The 12,203-nt window shown below is 40.8% G+C and overlaps 1 non-coding gene across 1 annotated transcript; it reads left to right on the top strand.

The window, feature by feature from the left end:
- Window positions 1–10,300: 10,300 nt before the first annotated feature.
- Trnad-guc lies at window positions 10,301–10,372 on the top strand. Its single transcript has one exon. It is a non-coding gene; the product is annotated as a tRNA-Asp (tRNA).
- Window positions 10,373–12,203: the final 1,831 nt, after the last annotated feature.

Below are 12,203 nucleotides of genomic sequence, written 5' to 3'. Positions count from 1 at the left end.
TTTTGATTAAACTTATGATTTCTTATACAAAAGTTTAATAAACAAATGCATTATTCAGGCATTTGTCGGCAGAAAAATTAATTATTTTGTCATTAGCAGTCTTTTAAATTGGGTGCTTCATACAAATTTAAGGAACATTCACAATTATTTGATGAATTCAATTATATATTTAACCCTCTGATGGCGCAAATTTTCTGGTTTCTCGTTCATGGCGCACCTGGGTATGTAGGTACCCAGAACATATTTCAGAGATGAAAACTGTTTAGTATACATATTTTTCAACTTTTCAGGAATGAAATAAAATCTTTCGAATATCAGGAATACAGCTGTATAAGTGTGGTATTGATATATTAATCATGACAAAGATAGTAGAATTTTAAACAAAACAAATCTACAAAAATGAACAAAAATGATCAAAAATGATCAAAAATGGCAAAAATCGCGTTTTCTTCGGGTATTTCCTTAAAATTGTGTGAAATTAAAAAAAATCTTACTGATTCATAAACTGTACATTTCCAACAGTAAGGTCGTGTTTTAAGTTATTTTATAAAGAAAAAAGTATACTTATTTTTCAAATCTGAAGATTGTGAATATATGCCCACAAAGCGCTTTGAATGCTTATAACTTGAATAGATGCTGACTTTTGAGTAGAGTGACATGCCTCACAATTAGGCCTTATTTTTCATCTAATTCACTGACCAGTACCCCCACACCCCCTCTTCTTAGCTTCTTCAGAATTTTAACTTTTATACTACCCCCGGGCACCTACGGACCCAGCGGCGCCATCAGAGGGTTAAACAAATTTAATGAACAATGGCATTAATCAGGCATTTGTCGACACCAAAATTTTTTTTTCGATGTCAACTTTTTTAATTAGAAACTTTATGATAATTTACGCGAAATTGATCAATTTTTGATCAATTTTATGATTTTTTAAAACAAATATAATAAAAAAATGCATTATTGGGGAATTTGTCAACGGAAAAACTGCTTTTTTTTATTTCAGACTTTTTAATTAGGATTTTAATAATAAATTCCCCCAGATTCCTGATTAGTTGATAACTTTAATGATCTTTTTTAAACAAATTTAATGGACAAATTAATTATCCAGGCATCTATCGAGGCCAATTTTTTTTTATGTCAGTCTTTTTGATTCCGAACTTAATGGTAATTTTATTAACATTCATATTTAGTTTGTAAAGTCTTTGATGTTCTAAACAAATTCAATAAGCATATGCATTATTTAGGTATTTGACAAGGAAAAAGTCGTCGAAAGTGTTGGGAAAGTCAAAAAATGTCTGATTAATGCATTTGTTTATTAAATCTATTTATAATAATAGCAATAATAACCTTATGAAGAAATTTCTTTATCATTATATTGTTTTCATACTAATTTCTTGCAATATAACTTAAGAAACGTAAACATATCGAAAATCGTAGAAAACCTTATTTGAACAAATAATTTGTTTATAATCAATTTTCTTGTTTGATACATAATATTGAAGCATCTTTAACTAATGTTACTCTATCAAACTTACGGGATTTTAACATAGAAAAAATGATCATTTTGTTCATAATATTGATTTATTTATGAAAATTAATTGAAAACCTCATTTAAATTATAAGAAAAGTTTACTATATTATTTACTATTACTATATTATAGTGAAACTCCTCAATAGCACCGATTTTGGAGCTGATTTTGGGGGAGAACTAACTCGTTATAGCCCGCTCCACTTTTGTTTATTCGCGCCTGAGTGCTCGCCTGAGTGTCAAACGCCGACCCCACGTACCCCGCGCGGAAAGGGACCTTAGGGTTAAAAAACAATTTCCAAATTTTTGATGATATTGACAGTTTCAACATCGCTCTTACATATTACAAAATCTGCCCGTCGGACGGGTACAGTTTAACCTCACGCTCCGCGCGCCACTCGCCTCGCTTGCAAGTTTGAGAGCGAATAGGAGGCGTGATTGTTGGTTCTCGCGCCTCGCGCTCGAGGATGCATTTACCTCGCGCTACACGCTCGGACTTTGTATTTTTCTCACATTCGTGCATTCGCATATTCGCGCTCGGTCTTTGCATTTCTCCCACATTCGTGCACAGATCTTTCAAAATTTAAGATCAATGAAACTGCAATTTCAAGATTGTGAACTCTTTTTTGTTAAAGCTCTTTTGGATTTAGCGAACTCATACTCATCACGTATCTCGTGCTTCGCATTAGATTTTGCCAAAAATATCAAATTTATTACATTATGCTCAAAACTTTTATATCAAATATAATACATTTTTTGTGTTCCTCTGCCTGGAATTGGGTATTTATATTTTGCAAAATAAAGTACAAATTGTATTGAGCATGATTACTTTAATATTTGTTGCTTATTTTGTGTTAAATTTATTCTTAGCTGCGCTAAAACATGAATCTTTTTTATAAATTTATATAATTAAAATTCATAAAATGTATGTAAACTGAAACAGTCTTATTCTTATTGCCTTGTTTTTATAATTTTATTTTTATTCTTAATCTTGATTTTTACTTGTTTTTTGGTTGAATAAATTTTGTCTGACAATGGTGGGGCCCGCTCAGATGATGCTGCGAAGTTGTCTGCCTGGTGTCCGGCGAGGATAGTCCGGCTGCTCGGGCGCTGGCCTGGCGCGGGCGAGGCGAACTAGTTTGGGCCGGTGGAGACCGAGGCCTGCTGAGACGATGCTGCGAGGATGCTTCTTCACCACCTCAACTTCCTCAACCAGGACGATGTCATCGTCGCTGTCCTCGGGCAGAGGACGCTTTGAGGGGCTTGAGGGGGCGGAGGAAGAAGGAGAAGGAGGAGTAGGAAGTTGGACGTGAAGATGAGGTGGGATGATGACCACCGAGCGTACGATGGCTTTGGGAGGTTGGGAGGAAGAGTAGGATGACGGGCGGTCTTCTAGGCGACAATTCGCTTCGAAGGACTCGCGGAGGGCTGCAAGGCGACGGCGAATGCGCGTCTGTTTGCAGGGACGGGAGCAGCGCTTTTGGATAAAACCAGGCATAAGCGAGAATTACGAGTCCCAAGAAGAGGGAGAGAGAGAGATTCGCAGGGAGTATCGGGGCTGTTTGCGAGCTGACCGTTCCCGTTGAGAAGAGAGAAGAGTTCGAGAGTTGCGGGGTTGTTTTTCAAGCTGACCGACCTCTTGAAAAGAAAAGTGCAAGGGTTGCGGGGTTGTATCTCAAGCTGACCGACCTCTAGTATAGATGCGAGGGTGGCGGGGCTGTATCTCAAGCTAACCGACTTCTAGTATAGATGCGAGGGTAGCGGGGCTGTATTCCAAGCGGACCGACCTCTAGTATAGATGCGAGGGTAGCGGGGCTGTATTTCAAGCGGACCGACCTCTAAGAGCGAGAGAGAGAGAGAGGGAGACTCCGTGGTAGGAGGGATGATTAGGAATCGGATAGGTGCGAGAGAGAGCAATAGCTCGGCGGGGCTACGAGAGCAGACCGCCACAAAGGAGGAGAGAGGAGAGGAAGTTTAAGAAAAACTGTGACTTGATTGGAATTTTAACTTTACTCAAGGCTCGAGAATAAACTAGTACAAAATATCGGGACTTTCTCTAAGGGTGTTTAGGCCTGAGAGATCGTCAGAGCGGAGTGTTCGGAGCGAGAGTGCCTTTTCGGGTCGATGCACCCGTCTTTTAAGCCGCAGGTCCGAGAGGCTGCCGGCCGTCGGTTGGCGCGGAGCTCTCGGCGAATCTCGAGAGAGGTGGAGGGGCGTTTCGGACGCCTCGGCATCCCCTTTTTTTTAGTCTGGCTGCGCGCAGGCGGCAACTCTGGGAATGGACGGTGGCGTTCCGTAAAAGTTTCGTAAGTTACGGAAACATGTACGACGCAAATTAAAAGTAAAAAGTACAAATAAAAACGACGAGAGTTAAAAGAGATATAAAATAAAAGTAAAAATAAAATGACGAAAAGTTAAAAGAAACTTAAATCCAAAACGAGATGACGTTAAATAAAAATACGACTAAGTTAAAAGATACTTAAAGTAGAGAAATGACATAAGAATTAAAAGAAATACTTAAATTAGAAATGAGAAAATACAGCGAAATGCTAAGAACTTACATTAAAAATAAGAATACGAAAATTTGGAAAATAAAAATAAAAACGCCGACAAAGCGAAAGAAACATAAACGGGATTAAAATAAAATTAATATTATAGCGCGCGCGATTACTATTAATAGCGCGTCGTCCTTTATTACCCAGTAGACGTCTCCGGAGATGTGGTCCAGTATTTGGTAGGGGCCCGAACGTCCTGGCGCTAGCTTGGCGTTGAAACCGGCAGCCTTGTTCAATAGCTGATGATTTGGTAGATAAACCCAGTCTCCTGGGGCGAATCAAGACTATGCTGGGGCTGTTGGGTACCGGGCTTGGTACTGCTCTTGGTTGTCGCGGGTTTCTGCCTCGCGCTGTCGCAGTTCCTTGGCTCGTGGGATTGCTTCGGGTACTTCGGCTGGGTCCCATTCTCCAGGACCAAGAATAGTTTGGCCGAAGAGCAGGTAGCCGAGCTGGTACAATTTTCCGGCTTAATTGCTTTCTAATGGCCTCTTTACGACCTCGCCTAAACTTGTGAGTCTTAGACTCAATGGGAGAAAGAGCGAGAGAAGCCGTAAAAGGCCATCTGGTCGGCAGCTGCACGGGAAGGATTCCCCGTCCCACGGCTAGCCTGACCAGCATGGCCGTGACTCATCAAATTAAGTGCCTTCTCTCTCTCTCTCACTCCTCTACCCTCGCGAGGAAAGCTGACAGCGGCTGCCAACCTTGCGTTGACAAGACAATACCCTCCCGAAATTAAAAATTGGAACAAATATTTTTTTCTATTTCGCTTTTATTTACACTCCGGGGGAAGGCCGAGCAAAGGAGATTAATCGCGGTAATAATAATAATCGCGCGCGCTATAATTTTAATTTTATTGTAATTCCGTTTATGTTTCATTCGCTTTGTCGGCTTTTTTATTTTTATTTTCTAATTTTTCGTATTCTTATTTTTAATGTCATTCTCCTTCATTTTTAATGTAAGTTCTTAACATTTCGCTGTATTCTCTCATTTATAATTTAAGTATTTCTTTTAATTCTTATGTCATTTCTCTACTTTAAGTTTATTTTAACTCAGCCGTATTTTTTATTTAATGTCATCTCGTTTTGATTTAAGTTTCTTTTAACTTTTCGTCATTTTATTTTTACTTTTATTTTATGTCTCTTTTAACTCTCGTCGTTTTTATTTGTACTTTTTACTTTTAATTTGCGTCGTACATTTTTCCGTAACTTACGAAACTTTTACGGAACGCCACCGTGCATTTCAAAAGTTGCCGCCTGCGCGCGGCCAGAGTAGAGAGAAGAGGATGCCGAGGCGTCCGAAACGCCCCTCCACCTCTCTTGCGATTCGCCGAGAGCTCCGTGCCAACCGACGACCGACAGCCTCTCGGGCCCTTTTTTTTGGTCCTAATCAAAAACGCCGCTCCCGTCTCTGCAAACAGACGCGCATTCGCCGTCGCCTTGCAGCCTTCCGCGATTCCTTCAACTCAGACCACTGAGACGAGCGACAGTGACCAGCGGGGGCCGGGTCCCATCAGCCGTGACAAAACCACGTCCTCGCCAGGACGGCGCCTCGACTACCAAGCACTGCCCAGCGGACTTCGTCGACGGACTTCGGTTTCCACCGGCCCCCCTCACCAGATCCAACCTTCCGGCGCCAGGGTAGCGCTCCGATCTTCAAGCAGCATCCAGCAGCCGCCGCGATCCTGCACATCTGGGCCTCGGTCTCCACCGGCCCCCTAACCAGTCCAGCGAGAGCAGATCAGATCACCAAGCAGCATCTCGTCGTCGCTACTGTCCAGCGACACTGCACCAGTGGGCCTCGGTTTCCATCGGCCCAAACTAGTCCGCCTCGCCAGCGCCAGTTCAGCGACCCAGCAGTCGGCCTACCCTCGCCAGACACCAGGCAGACAACTTCGCAGCATCATTTCACTCGTGTCTCGGTTTCCACCGGCCCAAAGCAGTTTGCCAAGCCAGCGCCCGGTCAGAGCCCCGTAAGCTTTCCTTGGCAAACATCAACGACTCCCAACAATACAGTAGATCAAGGTTGGACCTAACACCATCCCCACAACCCACCTTGCATCAAATTGGCGCCCAACTGTTTAGACAACCTTTTAGGGCCTTGATAAATTAACATTTTTCTTATCTTGAGTTTTTCCTATATCTCACTTCGTTTGGCTTCAAATGTCAATTTTTGTTTGGTTTTTTGGATTTTGAAAATGCTATAACTTTTGTCATTTTTATTTGATCAAAAAAACGAATAGGGATCAATTGCTCTTATTTTGATTAATAATAAATAGCTGTTCTGTGGTTCGATTCCCAGTAGAGCAAAAGAGAAAGAACTTTTTTTCAAGAAAAAATTGTAATTTTAAATTTGAAAAAATTATTTTCCATCTAGTCTGATGAAGACGTTAAGCAGATTCTGTTACTGAAATTCTTAATATGAGCAATATTGTGGATTTTCTGCCTCCATGGTTTGGAGGGCTATCTACTGTCGGTAAAGTACCAGTCGCTGATGATATAACACATTCATTTTAAATAATTACTTGTACCATTAAAACCTAGCTAAAAATTTGCGTTTTTTTCATATAGTTATTAAGTGTGCCAAAGGGTTTCTAAACTTCTCTGACCGGTTCTTGACTGATCCTTATATGGGAAATGGTTTCAGGAAACAAGTTGTCAAAATCTTCCAAACAGTCCTAATCGATTTCTGTCCCATATTTGAGGACAGAAATTAAATATTATCAGAATAGAGTTAGTTTCTAACTGTTTTCTAACTGGTTCCTAAAAAGCGTTTTCTACTGGTGTGTTCTCTAACCATTCCTAACCAGGTACTATTCGGCGATCGAAAACAGAAATGAAATATTGTCAAAAACCGAAATTAGTTTCTAACTGATACCAAACCGGCTTCTAAAAAGCAATTGACACTAGTGTCTTTCTCTAACCGTTCCTAACTGGGTCCTACTTGAAATTTGGGAACAAAAATTAAATATTGTCAGACCTAAATTAGCTTCTAACTGGTCTCTAACCGGTCTGTATCCGACGATCAGAAACAGAAATGAAATATTGTCAAGCACCGAAGTTAGTTTATATTTAGTCTCGGACCGGTTCGAAAAAGGCACCTGGCACTGGTGTGTGCTCTAACCAGTCCTAACCGGGTACTATCCGACGATTAGAAACAGAAATCAAATATTGTTAAAGACCAAGTTAGTTTCTGACTGGTCATTATTTGGTTCGTAAAAGGTAACTAAAACTGGTGTGTGCTCAAGCCAGTCCTAACCTGGGTTCTATCCGGCGATCAAACGAAAATAAAATATTGTCGAAACCCAACGTTAGAAATTAACTGGTCTCTAACCGACTTCTAAAAGGCACTTGATACTCAGCCCTCTTACCGTTCATAATCGGGTACTATCTAGCGATTGAAAACAAGCCGGTTAGGTGATGGTTACAACCCGGGGACTAAATTCGGTTATGGGCCGGTTAAGAACTGGTCAGGAATCGGGTACAAATATTGCAGGATGCTAAATAGAAACTGGTCAGGTGCTGCTTACAAATCGGGGACAAAATCCAGTTAGAGACCAGTCAGAGCCGGTGAAGAACCAGGTAGGAACATTATGAGCACCCAGTTGCAAGACGGGTAGGTGTCGGTTACAGCCCCGTGACGAAATTCGTGTAGGGATTGAATAAGAACCAGCTGGGGATCTGGTACAAATATTACAGGATGCTGGATAGAAACCGGTTAGGTGCCGGTTACAACCCAGGGACAAAATCCGGGTAGAGACCGGTTAGAGCAGACGAACAACCAGGTAGGAATATCATAAGGACCCAGTTACAAAACGACTAGGTAACGGTCACAACCCCGGGATGAAATTGACGTCACCGTGATTACACACTACAACACACACTACAACGACACTATAATGACAAGAATGACAGAAATACTAGTGTGTACTGTCGGTAAGGTACAATCTCTGATGACATAGCAGATAAATTTAAAAAAAAAAGTTAAAATAATTACTTGTACCGTTAACACCTAGCTAAAAGTTAGCGTTATGTTCTTGAATTAAGAGTTCTTATTCTGATCCCTCTAATATCTTAATTGGAAAAGCACCTAACCGGAAATCAGAAGTTTTGTGGTTCGACTCCCAATGGAGTGAAGATGGAGTAGGATCTTTTTTTTCAAGAAATAATTTTAATTTTAATTTAAAAATATTATTTTCCATCTAAACTTATTAAGACGTTAAGCATTTTCTGTTATTGAAGATTCTTAACTTGATCGATATTGTGTAGATGTTCTGCCTTCATGGTTGGGAGGGTTGATCTACTGTCGGTAAGGTACAATCTCTGATGATATAGCAGATAAATTAAGAAAAAAAAAGTTAAAATAATTACTTGTACCATTAAAACCTAGCTAAAAATTAGCGTTATGTTCTTGAATTAAGAGTTCTTATTCTGATCCCTCTAATAGCTTAAATGGAAAAGCACCTGACCGGAAATCAGAAGTTTTGTGGTTCGTTCGACGCAGTAATTGCAAGAGTTTTATTTCAGTGTCAAAAACTTTGAAAATTATAATATCTATCATTTACATAGGCAAAAGCCGGCTTCAATCACATCTTTTTGTAGTAGCAGTTAATAGGCATTATCCGTCGGTAACTATGAATTTTGGCTGGGTGCTAGCCCCATACACCAAAAACATGACAAAACAAGGTTGCGATGCAAGTTGCAACGTACTACTGAAGCGATTATGCATGCGCTTAAAGTCACCTTTAGCAGAAGTTATTGACATTTTTTTTCAAAGCTTCAAAAATACTATTAGAATTAATCCATGATATTATGATGAAAAATTTAATGTAGAATCCGAATTGCAACAAGTTAAATGCCCATCTTGCTGTTTCTTGTTGAGCTTTTGCTGCATGATACAGAAGGGATACTTTCCTTCACGTTCACTCGCTCCGCTAGGGACCTTTTGGTCTTTTACCATAATCATGTTCTCTTTGAGAACAGGCATGAACACGCGTACGAGACAAACAGCGAGTGCCGTCTGTTAGGAAGTAACCATACTGAATAGAGCCTTCAATATCTTTTCTCCAAACCAGTCCGTAAGCTTCTATATCTTTTTATTCTAATGCGAAATAATTTTATGACTCTTTACAGAAACAGTTTTAGCTTTCATTGCATCAGACCTTTAAAACAAATCAAACATTTTTCCATAAGGTACAATAATGCTTTTGTTCATCACCGTTAGTTCATAGTTGGCCACCGTAGCTCTACCGTCTAAGCACACATAGTTAATATGGTAATAGACAATTTCGAGCATACAAATTTTCTCTATCTTCTAGTAAAAACTGCTGTTGTGTCAATAGCCTGAAAGTATTCCCAGCGGGCAAAAAATTTAACGATGTCTGTACGACATCGCTATGATGTGTTTACTACAATTTTACGACATCCTATGTTCGTGTCGTAACGATGTCTTTACGATATGGTCAAGACATCGTTAGATCTTACGATGCATTACCGATATCGTAAGAACACTTTAACGACATGGGCATAGGATATCGTAAAGTTGTCGTAAAGATGTCGTAACGATGTTTAAATTAAAATTATAAGTGGCCGTTCACTTTAAAATAGAAAGCTTACGGCTGGTTACAGAAGTGGCGGAGTCCTTTTCTTCTATAGGGGTCATAAAAAGTAAATTTTCTACGAAACACTAGAATTTTCTACCCAAAAAGACGAATTTTAAACGAAAAAGTTGAATTTTGAACCAAAAAGGATGACTTTTTAATAAAATTGTGAAACTGTTGACCAATAATTTGTATTTTTATGTAACAAAGATACAATTTTTACTAAGACAGATCAGTTTTCAAACCAAAAAGGCAAATTTTCAAACAATAGCTGAATTTTCGATCAACATGGATAACTTTTTAAGAAAGTTGTTGAATTTTCAAAATAATATTAAAATGTATAACTAAATGTATATTCTTATGACGGAAGCAACTACAAAAGAAAAAATATAAATACAAGCAAAATAAATTACTAACAAAAATATTATATGACTTTTCCGTAACCAATTTTTCATTTTTCTTAGCAAAATTTTTCTCTGACTAGATTTCTATGGAGTTTTAAGTTCTCGGAGAAATTCTTACGAGCATGAGAATGATAATCGCCACAAATTAGAAATGGCGCTTGATTTAAATGGTAGAAGAAGTCAAAGCAATAGAAAACATTCATCTATATATATATATTCGGTAGTATAGTGGTAAGTATCCCCGCCTGTCACGCGGGAGACCGGGGTTCGATTCCCCGCCGGAGAGCCATTCGGTTCGGTTTTGATTCCTCCAGAATCAAACCGAAGGGCCTATGACAAAGTCACCGAACGCGTCCTCGGGTCGCCTATAGAGGGTCCCTGTAACAAGGGTTTCTGCTGAATACGGTTACAAAAATAAATAGGCAGTCGCGGACAATTGTCCAGGGGTGGTCCCGAAAGAATTAACCCCCAAGCGGAGGTGTGAAAACCGTGCCGAAAGCTGAATGGCACCTGGGTGAGGTGTCTAGAACGGTGACTCTGGGATACCGGGCGACCTCTTAGAGTAAGCAGCCTTATCTTTGAATGCGGGGCTCTACAAGGATGGACGAACCCCTTTCCCTAGCTTCTCGTGGGAACAACAATGACAACACCAAACATAGTTGTAGTAAGTGCGGTTCAAAACAACAGAACGCGCAGGGCTCCCGACAATAGGTTGGCCAACAGTGCCGACCAATTTAGAGCTGGGGGAGCCAATGAAAATGGATTCAATGCGATGGATCGACGGGATCTCGTGACCTTTGGGTGGACGGAGCAACTGAATCACGACTTGCTAGACTGCTACGATGTGAGTGTGGCCCGTGAACGGGGTTACATGGCACGGCTGCATGCTCTGTGGTGCGACAAACACCCGGAGCTACCGCACTTTTCGCAGCAACGTCTGCGAAACCATGCTGAACGACTCCGTAAAAGGGGCTATGTAAGCGGAACGCCTGCTCTACCACAGCTAGAACAAGCCGGCAACAAAGAAAGAGAGGCGACACTAAGACCAACCGCGGGCAGGCATCCAATAGATGAAGAGTGATGCTTTACGACCCGGAGAAACATCAACACCAAGGTTTCTCTCAAGCCTAAAGATCTGGCTGAAATGGACGACGAGCTTCGTGGACATTTTTCCGGTGAATCCGACCTCTGGGCTATCAATTATTGTGTGAATAATGCAGCGAGAGCTTTGGCCGATCCGAACCGTAAAACAAAACCAACGGCTGATCATAAGATCAAAAGACGAATGCATCAACTTGCCATAAAGATAGGCTGGGCAAGACAGTACGCGTCCCGCATTCAATGTGTGATTGACTACATCACTTCTGGCAGGAATTTCACAGCCAAGGTTCGAAAGTTCGCGCGGGAACTCCGGACCCGTTATCACACACTTAACAAGTCAAAGCTGCTGACCATCAGGCAGCATATTGTTGAGAGAATACGGATACTATCTGACGCTAAGAGAAGTCTAGAGCGGAGGGAGAGATGGGTCAGAGAAAATCAACAGTTTCTCTCAGACCCATCTTGACTCTTCCAAGACCCTCCAGTTACTGTCGAACACCCATCCAAACCAGAGGAGGTCGAAGTATTTTGGAGAGAAGTCTACGAAGTTCAGCATAGACTGGACGAAGACTCAGGTTATATAAATAGCTTCAAGCAGTTATCTGTTGCCCTCATAACACCTGTTAAAGAATGCCCACCAATCACTACCGAGGAGGTGAAAAAAGTATTAAGAGGGATGAAGAACTATTCCACACCGGGACCAGATTGTGTCAAAACCTTCTGGTGGAAGAAGTTTTCTTCAACCCATCAGCATTTGGCCCGTATTTTCACCTCATATTTGAAGTCGGAAGAGCCGATTCCAGAGTGGTTGGTGGAAGGGCGCACAATACTCCTGCCGAAAATAGGCAACTTAGCTGACCCGAAGAACTACAGGCGAATAACTTGTCTGAACACGCTTTATTAAATATTTACATCTATCCTAAATGATAGGATTGTTCGGGCAATTGAATCTGTGTGGCAAGAAATGTATGAACAACGAGGCTCAAAGAAAGGCGTAGCCGGATGTCGGGAGAACC

Source organism: Belonocnema kinseyi, chromosome 3, assembly GCF_010883055.1.
Source record: "Belonocnema kinseyi isolate 2016_QV_RU_SX_M_011 chromosome 3, B_treatae_v1, whole genome shotgun sequence".
NCBI classification, from domain to species: Eukaryota; Metazoa; Arthropoda; class Insecta; order Hymenoptera; family Cynipidae; genus Belonocnema; species Belonocnema kinseyi.
Note: the sequence above shows the minus strand (reverse complement) of the source record. Positions and strands in the feature narration are given on the sequence as shown.